Genomic DNA, 11182 nt, shown 5'->3' with positions numbered 1-11182 from the left:
TGGTTTTACATGGAATAGAGTGGTTGGAACAAAACTAATGGATACTTGCACTGCTGGCTTGGTTCTCGCTTGGAAGCTTGTTTCTCCAGAGGTCCAAGAAGGTTCAAATCCCACTGTAATTACCTCTGAAAATTATCTCTGGAATACAGGGAGCGGGATGGAGAATGTCACACTTTGTGGAGACATGAACCTCTATGAAATATTAATATAATAGAGTACAGAAAGACCTCAGAATATTGTCATTTTACTAACACCATTCATCATGTTCACTGTTATATTCATGTGTCTGTGGCTTTCATTAGGTAAGTTATCATTGATCTTTTCAGAAAGGAGGGTAAAAGGTAAAACCCTATGCCACCACGTCTGTCTGCTAAAGTTGATGATAAAACTAAACAAGCGGATCTGATCATCTCCTCGGCTGCTTTTAATGTTTGATAATATACAATTAGAAGGTAATTTATTCATAATCACACTCTCTGGTATCACCCAGATGAGGATGGGTTCACATTTGAGTCTTCCTCATATCGTCTCAGGGAGTTTTTTCTTGCCGCTGTTGCCTCAGAGTTGCTCATTAGGGGTAAAGTTAATTTTCAACTTTGTAATTTCTATTCTGAATTTCAGTTTTTCTGTAAAGCTGCATTGAGACAATGTCCATTGTTAAAAGTGCTGTACAAATAAAAATGAAGTGAAGTGAATTTAATTACCTTTTGGGAACAGACACAGCAAATTTACTTATGAGAGATTTTGTTTAAATCTGGATCCAGTTTCCTATGATTTTCCACAGCAAATTATCATAATTATTTATAAATGTACAAATAATTTAAAAACCACACAAACAGATAAAGGCTTATAGTATTGTATAGATGATGAATCGTAAAATACAACACAGACATATTAATGACTCTACACTACAACTGCATCACTTCCTGGGTGTGTCCTTCTAGAGACGTGTAAAGTTCAGCACATACAGCACTATTATACAGAATCCTCACAGAGCTGTGTTCAGAAATGGATCAACTATACAACTTACTGTACATAGTGAGATACATACCACTGATTCTCACTCTAGCTACAGGTAATTTATTTTCATTTGTTAATCAACTGTATTAATAATTACAATGGATTTATAATCAGTTACTTAATTATATTAATTAATACTCATGTTTGTATTAACCTAGTAATTTCTTCAATCAATATTTGTTTTACAAAAACTACTGATACACACTGATATATTTCTTTAGGTTACTTACAGTTTTGCTGATAAAATTGGACCAACAGATGAAGATGCCAACATTGTCAAGAAAGAAACAGAGACTGTTACTCTGAAATGTTCATATGAGTCAAGCAGTGATCGTATTTATCTTTACTGGTACAAACAATATCCTAACAGCGCACCACAGTTTTTACTGTATAAAGGAGCATGGTCAGGACCTGATCAGAGAACTCTTGATGATCGTCAATTAGAGTTAAAAACAAGCAGAGACTCTACTGAACTTAATATCAGAGGACTAAAGCTCTCAGATTCTGCACTCTATCATTGTGCTCTTAGAGTAGAAGCACAGTGATACAGAGTCACTGAAAGGCTTTACAAAAACATCAAATAGCACATACACATACAAAAGGTTTCTAAAAACTACAGCAACTTTTAATCAGTTAACCGCAGACATAAATAAAAAAATATGGCAACATGCAGCTGAAAGAAATAGTAAATGAAAACAAAGTGTTTTCAAACATGACAACTACACATTAATTACAATAAATTCACAAATCTATATGTTTCAGGCTTAAAAAATATTTTACTGATGCTATCTGAGCCATTGGGTCACATGTTGTTGCTGTCTATTTTTAATAAAAGTTATTGACATTTTCTCTTGCATTTTCATTCATTATTTTTTTTGTTCATGTGTAATTATGCATGTACATCCTGGAAATGCGTGTTGCTTTGCAGGATGTGTGCTAAGGCAATGGCCTTTTACAAACAATCAGACCAGCTGTGGGTTTAATCATCCAGATTTATTCATATTAATTATCCAAATGTAGGGAAATGTGATATGACAGAGTTTGTGGCATGTTTTTTGGTTTAAGATGAGAATTTTGAGTATTTCTGAAACTGTTCTGAACAGAATTTTTTGGGATTTTGATACACAACAGTCTATAAATAATCCCTCTTTACAATCACAGTGAAGAGAGAAGCATCTATAACAATAAAAGATGTCCAATCTTGATGTGGATGAGCTACAGGACATCAGGATCCTCTGCTGTCATTGAAGAGCAGGACTCTGAGGTTACACTGGAAACAGACTTACAGCAGAAGATTGGACAGTGACAGTATTCACAACTTCAGTTGAATACAAAACTGACAGATTCTAGCCTGAGCAACGACGTGCAGACTGCATTTATCAAAGGATCCTGAAAAACAGAAATCTCTAAACTATATAATTTATCTGTTTTTAAACAGCAAACAGATTATTTTTGGGTTAGATTTGTATCATTTTCATAGGAAATCCTTGGACAGTTTAATGTTTTTTTTGTATTTCTTTAAATATTTCATTATTTTCCTATTTATTTCTTATTTTTCTATACTACTTGCTATGCTCTTCATTGTATTATATTTCAGTGCACTGTTGTTGAGAAGAGCACCCACAGTTTCGTTGTACTCCTTATGTGCAATTACAATAAAATTTATTCTATTCTATTCTATTCTATTCTATTCTATTCACAGAAATAAAGCCGATAGATAGTCGTGCAGTGTGAAAACAATGGTGACCCAACAACTTTGAAAATCTTGCAGTGTGAACTCAGCATTAAGGCCTCGCGCTCAACCGCACACCCCTGAAGGTGTGGGTGAAGGAACAACCTTCTGCTGTTGTCGACCCAAAAGTTCAGCTGGCAGCGGTGGGATTCGAACCCACGCCCCCGAAGAGACTGGAGCCTTAATCCAGCGCCTTGGACCGCTCGGCCACGCTACCCATGCATTTGGAAGGTTGTGGGGCTGTGGTCAAGGGAGGCCTGCCAGGTCGGGAAAGAGAGGCACTCTGGCAGGCAGTCGCAATGGTTGTACCACGCACGCTTCCATTACCAGACGTGATTCAAGATCCAAACCCAGGAAAGGTTTTGCAAAGTGGATTGAGAGCCTTAGGCTCTTGTTGACAAGGTTTGCTGATATGAACTTGAATCCCAGTCTGTTGCAATCAAGGTGCACGATCCGTGCCGCTGTCTTCGGGACTGAGCACTGCATTGATCTGCGTGGATCTCCAGTGGCGACCCGTCAGCCTTACAGCATCTGTGTCCAACCAACATGGAAATACAGCCCACGGTTGCGAAACACCTAGACCCAGGGCTAGCTTTTCTCGCTCCCCTCTAGCACGGTCTCACAGACCAGGTACGAAGCATTCCGCATGCAGGACTTGTGGTAAAGAGGAGGTTAAAGGGCATACAAGCGACAAGGAAGGGATTCAAACCCACACGTGCAGAGCACAATGGATTAGCAGTCCATCGCTTTAACCTCTCAGCCACCTCATCAGGTGCAGGTGTGGCACCCACGGCCAAATGTCCACAGAGACCGCGACAATTCTGTAGAGGAGCTCCGTAACCCAACGCGTTTAAACAAGCCTGTTCCCAAAACAACTGGAGCCCATCCCACTTGGATTAGCAGTCGGTCTCCTTAACCTCTTAGCATCCTAGTTCACCCACATGACCTTACACCTCAGTGCACCTGGCACTTGCACTCCATTGCCCAAACCACTTGGCCACCACTTCTTATGTCGATTTTTTATTCTTGGTTGAATTGTTGTTTTGTTGGTAGCTCGTAACCATGGTAAGGGCATGACTGATGTGGCTCACACACGCGGAAACCGTGTTTTGCGTACCGTTCTCTGGTTGTTTGGACTTGCTGTTTGAAAAAGCAAGGTGTGAAACAGAGCAGCGTCTCAAAGCCAGGCGGTGACACCAGTTGCCGAAACCTAGGAGCTATTTCAGCACCCGGGTCTGGGGGCTCCGGTACCGTGTGAGCATGCTCATTTTTTTTTTCCAGCCAGGCAGCACATTTGCAGAAGGCACAGGAGCCACAACCCCTGTAAAGCCTTTGTGGTGCCAGAGCCCACAACTGCTGCCTTGAAAAGACTCAGCTGGCAGGAGCAGGATTTGAACCCACCCCTCCATAGAGACTGAAGCCTACATCCAACGCCTTAGACCACTCGGCCACACTACTCGAGAGCACAAACCTTATAGACCTCTGTGGAGAGCACACTGACATACTGTCTGGGTGTGTGGTACGCAGGCTGCACAGATGAGGACAGACAAACTGTGCAGAGGGTGAAAAACAGCTCAAAAAATCATTGGCTGCCCTCTGCCCTCCCTGGATGACATGTCCAGGTCCCGCTGCCTCAGCAAAATCAAGGCCATCACAGGAGACTCCTCACATCCTGCTCATCACTTGTTTGACCTGTTGCCATCTGGGCGGCGCTTCAGGTCAACAAAGTCTCACACCACCAGACTTACAAACAGCTTCTTCCCCTGGGCCATTCGGACTGCAAACAATCACTGAACACACACACACACACATTCTACCTAATAAAATGTGCAATTCTACTGTGCACTTTAATCTGTCTGTGAATTGAGTACAAGTTATAACTTAATATTGGCTTTGCACAAATTAGATTTCAAGCAAATATATAATTGGGAACATTTTGTTGCAGCTTTATGAATGTTCTGCTTATATTGCAGTAGCCCTTTAAAAAAGGGTACAAGTATGCATACACTATATTGCCAAAAGTATTTGCTCACCCATCCAAATAATCAGAATCAGGTGTTCCAATCACTTCCATGGCCACAGGTGTATAAAATCAAGCACCTAGGCATGCAGACTGTTTTTACAAACATTTGTGAAAGAATGGGTCGCTCTCAGGTGCTCAGTGAATTCCAGCGTGGAACTGTGATAGGATGCCACCTGTGCAACAAATCCAGTCGTGAAATTTCCTCGCTCCTAAATATTCCACAGTCAACTGTCAGCTGTATTATAAGAACGTGGAAGTGTTTGGGAACGACAGCAAGTCAGCCACGAAGTGGTAGGCCACATAAACTGACGGAGCGGGGTCAGCGGATGCTGAGGTGCATAGTGCGAAGAGTCAATTCTCTTTCTGCAGAGTCAATCGCTACAGACCTCCAAACTTCATGTGGCCTTCAGATTAGCTCAAGAACAGTGTGCAGAGAGCTTCATGGAATGGGTTTCCATGGACGAGCAGCTGCATCCAAGCCATACATCACCAAGTGCAATGCAAAGCGTCGGATGCAGTGGTGTAAAGCACGCCGCCACTGGACTCTAGAGCAGTGGAGACGCGTTCTCTGGAGTGACGAATCGCACTTCTCCATCTGGCAATCTGATGGACGAGTCTGGGTTTGGCGGCTACCAGGAGAACGGTACTTGTCTGACTGCATTGTGCCAAGTGTAAAGTTTGGTGGAGGGGGATTATGGTGTGGGGTTGTTTTTCAGGAGCTGGGCTTGGCCCCTTAGTTCCATTGAAAGGAACTCTGAATGCTTCAGCATACCAAGACATTATGGACAATTCCATGCTCCCAACTTTGTGGGAACAGTTTGGAGCTGGCCCCTTCCTCTTCCAACATGACTGTGCATCAGTGCACAAAGCAAGGTCCATAAAGACATGGATGACAGAGTCTGTGTGGATGAACTTGACTGGCCTGCACAGAGTCCTGACCTCAACCCGATAGAACTCCTTTGGGATGAATTAGAGCAGAGACTGAGAGCCAGGCCTTCTTGTCCAACATCAGTGTGTGACCTCACAAATGCGCTTCTGGAAGAATGGTCAAAAACTCCCATAAACACACTCCTAAACCTTGTGGACAGCCTTCCCAGAAGAGTTGAAGCTGCAAAGGGTGGACCGACGTCATATTGAACCCTATGGATTAGGAATGGGATGTCACTTAAGTTCATATGCGAGTCAAGGCAGGTGAGCGAATACTTTTGGCAATATAGTGTATGTATGAAAGGAGAGTACATAACCTGAGGTACTGAGATATTGAGAAGGGTTCAGTATTTATATTCACATATTTTTACATATGTTTCTTTATTGACATGCACAACCAGTTATTACAACATTATTACAACAATACTAATTCTAACAAAGTCCTGAATATGTACAATATGGCTATATTTGTGGACACCTAACCATCACACCAGTATGTGGGTATTCTCCAAACTGCTGCACAATTGTATAGGATGTTTTTATATTCTTACAAAAACATGTTTCAGCTCAATGAAGATGTTTATTACAAGTTTGGTGTGGAATAAATTGAGTTACCTGCACACAGCCCTGAACTCAAACCCACTGAACACTTTTGGGATGAATTAGAATTCTGACTGCACCCCAAGCCACACATGCCTGATGTTTTAGGGCTGTATGGACACATGGACATACAGTATCTCACAAAAGTAAGTACACCCCTCACGGCATTGTAAATATTTTATTATATCTTTTCATGTGACAACACTGAAGAAACGATACTCTGCTCCAATGTAAAGTAGTGAGTGTACAGCCTGTATAACAGTGTAAATTTGCTGTCCCCTCAAAATAACTCAACACACATCCATTAATGTCTAAACCGTTGGCAACAAAAGTGAATACACCCCTAAGTGGAAATGTCCAAATTGGGCCCAAAGTGTCAATATTTTGTGTGGCCACCATTATTTTCCAGCATTGCCTTAACCCTCTTGGGCATGGAGTTCACCAGAGCTACAGGTTGCCATATATTTACAAAATTGTGAGGGGTGTACTCACTTTTGTGAGATTCTGTATATTGCCACTTACTGAACAATCATCTAATTTTTAATATTATTACTGTATATTTTGCAACAAGTTTGAAGTAATATCTAAATAAAGCTAGTCTAAGTAGATTGATTGATAATGTTAAATTGCCCCTAGGTGTGAATGGGTGAGCAAATGGCTGTGTGTGTGTGTGTGTATGTGTGTGTGTGTGAAAGAGAGAGAGAGAGATAAACAATTTTTTTTTTTCAATTATATTTCTGCACATATTTGGTAAGTTAAAAAACAATTTTTTTTGGTGTTAAGGTTTTTCTCTTCAGTGAACACAAGATGGCGCAGTCACTTATCTTAATGTTGGTCTAGAACTAGAGCACAACACAACCTGCTCACATTCTCTGAGACATAGAGTATACTTGTTCTTCTATCATACATACTGCTGATATAATATCCTAACCCCTGCCCTGGTTACTCTTAGTGCCTAAGCTAATTTCAGAGATATCATTCTGATTAAACAACACAACTGTCCACTTAACACTAAACTGTCATAAGAATAAATTCTCATCTAATGTCATTTCTTTGGCACCTGCTGTGTCAGAAACATTAAAAACTAGAAACTTATATGTGAATGTGCCTTTATTCTTCTTTCTCTTCTTCTGATGCTATTGTGAATACAGGAAAGTTTTATTTTTCAGATTTAACTGTTAGAGCTGAGAAATAAGGGATTAATTCAACCTTAATTACCAAGGGAAACTACTCATTTCTTCCTCATTCTTAAATAAACCATATTCTCTTCCACTTAGTTTTTCTAACATTAATCTACCTGCTGGTGTTTACACAAACTTTCTCTAATTTAGAGATATCACTAACATATGTAAAATAACATAAATACATTAATTTCCTACTTTCAGTATGTGTTTACTTAAATGTGCTCTGGACAGGTTTCCCATATGAGGCTGAATGTAAAGCCAGGATGTTTCAGTAAGAATCAACAATCTGACAACAACATTGGTGACACTGTCATGTGATGCTGTGGGGTGGAGCAATTTTGAAGCTTTATGGTGTTAACATATTAGATTACAGAAAGATCTCCACTATTTTCACTGAGCTAAGACCAGTCATCATGTTCACTGTTATATTCATGTATCTGTGGCTTTCACTAGGTGAGTTAACATTGACTTTTTATTATTACAGAAATATTAACTATATTATATTAAATATTAGTCTGTGTGGTGATGCAGTGTGAAAATGTAGAGTGTGGGTCTGACTTAAGTATTTCCTGTTGATTATTTAAAGGTTAAAAACATTATGATCTCTTCTCTATGACAGGTGACTCCATGGCAGATTCAATAGAGCCAGATTTCCCTCATAAAGTTGTAGATGAAGGTGATGATGTTGTTCTGTCCTGCACATATAAACCAAGCATTACTACAGGAAACAACCTGCACTGGTACAAGCAATATCCAAAATCTAAACCTGAGTTCCTTCTTATTGTTGACCAAAAAGGAAATCTAATTTCCAACACTGACCCAAGAATGTCTGCTAAAGCTGATGATAAACAAGTGGATCTGATCATCTCCTCTGCTGCTGTATCAGACTCTGCTCTATACTACTGTGCTCTGAGGGCCACAGTGACGGGAAATCCAGCTGCACTGTACAGCACTGTGCAGTTTTATTATATTGAAAGCAGTTCTGCTGATGATGTTGAGCTGCTATTTACATGCTATTTTTGGCGAATTCTGTCACTCTTGCAATTTATAAAGGGTTCATTTATATATTATAGTTTGACAAATGTTGGATTATTAGGAGATAGCTAATTGTTTTTTAAGCTTCATTAACCACTTTATCCTGTTCAGAGATCTATAGCTTTTCTTGGCAACACTGGAAATGAGGGAAACCTGAGCTCAAAGTAAAAATTAGTTAAACATTTTGCATTCATTAATGGTATAATATTTGGTTTAGAGAGGGATTATTAATATAACTTTTAAAAGTAGCTTTTCCTTATTTTGGTATTCAATCTTCTTGTGGATTTCTTTAGATGCTCTGATGAGTCTACATGCAGAAAGAAGAAGAAGAGGCTTAAAGCCATGTAAAAACAACAATCCACAGGTTAAAAAATACATGACTGTTGGCATCACAGTGATGACAGTTTTTATGGTGCATCACATAGGATCTTATCTGAGCCAGAAAATCCCAGAAGTGTCTCAATTTCATGTAGAGATAGGAGAGCAGACCCCTCTCTCCCATCCTCATCATTACATTCAGGGAAATATTGATAGCATCATGTGAAACTATTCAGCTGTTTAATATTAAACTGCACTCCGTGTCAGAGCAGAAGACTCTATGGAAGATAATGAAAACCACTAGAAAGATGATTAGAGTCTATCTGTCCACCATTGAGGATCCTTACCAGAAAATATATACAACTTTGTGGATGTTGCCTCCGAGCCTCTTCCAGACACTTTACTCAGATAGTCAGGTATACATCTTTATACACTGATGATACTATTCCATATTCCTTGATAACCTGGAAATAAAAAGTAAAAGCTTGGTTCAATCATCACAGCAGAATTTTACAATATACAATATACCAACACTATATCATGGAAGGCAGCACTGAATCTTTTGAGTTTGTTGCAGTGAACAACAGCAAGTTCACCACCACTGCCTTGAAGAGGCAAAAACTAACACATAATGTATTACAGTGTTACAGAGAAAAAATCCTTTATAAATATATGAAGTGCAAAGTTTAAATACTCTTTTTGATGACTCAAGCTTCTTTTTGTCTGTGAACATTTCTTTGTGTCTTAAGGTTTTTCTCCTTGATGAACACAAAGATGGTGAACTCAGTTATCTTATGATGGGCCGAATACTAGAGCAGCATATAAACCTGCACATTCTTTTCACATACTTTTCACAATAAACCCTCTGTGATATAGGCTCTACCTCTACTTCTATCATACATACTGCACAAATATTATCTTAACCCCTGCCATGGTTCATCTCAGTAGTAGATAATTTCAGATATACCAGCTCACATAAAACAACTGTCCACTTTAGACTAAACTGTGTTTTTAAATCTCTAGTGCAGTTGTACTAATGCTGTATTTTTCATATGTAACTACCTTTAACCTTGTGTTGTTGTGGGGTGGAGCTTCATGAACATTTATGAAGATCCAGAGAGCAAAAAGAAAACAAAACCTCCTAACAAGCTAAACAAAATAACACAAAAAAGAGAAAGAAAAGATAATGAATCCATAAAGTGATATAATACACAAAATAAAAAAAACTTTTAAAAAAGAATAAAATGGTGTGTGTAGCTAACACAGGCTCCCGTGTTCCATACACAACAAAAGACAAGACATTAGGGAATTTAATTTCTTTACTGAAGCAGAGTGATGTCTAGATCAATAACAAAAAGAACTGTACATGTTACATGCATACTTTTATAAGGTTTTATAAAGTAATTGAAGTTTATTTTAAATAGTCAGAATGTAATAAATGAATATTAGCTATACAAAATTTAGCAATTACCATTTATCCATTTATCCAGTGGTATCCTGGCTAATCTGTCCTACTGAATAAATTTAGAAATTAACTTTATTCTACATTAAAATCATCTATTGAAAGTAATTGAATGAAAATATTCAGAAAACAGTGCCAGTTTCTATTGTTCCACAAGGAGGCAGAATAAAACAATAAACCCAGCCACTAATAAACATGTGCTGCTGTCACTCTGTAACCATGTCTCTATCAGGAAATGTTCAACAAACTCAACATTGTAGATTTTGTACATTTTTTCATTTTTTGCCTAATTAATTTATTTTTACATTAAAGATAAAGCTTTCAGATAAAAGCTGATAAATGAACACATTTAAGTGTAATGTTGTTAGTCACATAAATACACAAAAAGTAATTAATTGGTTAATTGAATTATTGATTGTCTAAACCACTTAATATTTGACTAAGAGTCCAAAAAGGAGTTAGAGATCCCTGGTATAATATGTAAAACCTTAATTATTAGATGAATGATAAATGTCTTGTTCCACATGTGAGACTGAATGTAATGTCAGGATGCAGTAAGTCAAGAATCTGTCAGTAAAACTGGTGACACTGTCATATGATGCTGAGGGGTGGAGCTTCATGAACCTCAGAAATGTTAATATAATAAAGTACAGAAAGACCTCAGAATATTGTCATTTTACTAACACCATTCATCATGTTCACTGTTATATTCATGTGTCTGTGGCTTTCATTAGGTAAGTTATCATTGACCTTCTCAGAAAGGAAGTGTTACATTAATGATTAATTAGCCTTTATGATGTTAAGAAAAATTATAATATGAGTTATATAACTGAAAAATAAAAATGATTATGTTCTCTTCTCTATGACAGGTGACTGCATGG

At 38.5% G+C, this 11182-nt stretch overlaps 1 non-coding gene across 1 annotated transcript; it reads right to left on the bottom strand.

The window, feature by feature from the left end:
- Positions 1–2887: 2887 nt before the first annotated feature.
- On the bottom strand, positions 2888–2969 carry trnal-aag (transfer RNA leucine (anticodon AAG)). Its single transcript has one exon. It is a non-coding gene; the product is annotated as a tRNA-Leu (tRNA).
- Positions 2970–11182: the final 8213 nt, after the last annotated feature.

Source organism: Hemibagrus wyckioides, linkage group LG07 (assembly GCF_019097595.1).
Source record: "Hemibagrus wyckioides isolate EC202008001 linkage group LG07, SWU_Hwy_1.0, whole genome shotgun sequence".
In the NCBI taxonomy this organism is placed as follows: domain Eukaryota; kingdom Metazoa; phylum Chordata; class Actinopteri; order Siluriformes; family Bagridae; genus Hemibagrus; species Hemibagrus wyckioides.
This window is presented reverse-complemented; position numbering and strand designations above follow the sequence as displayed.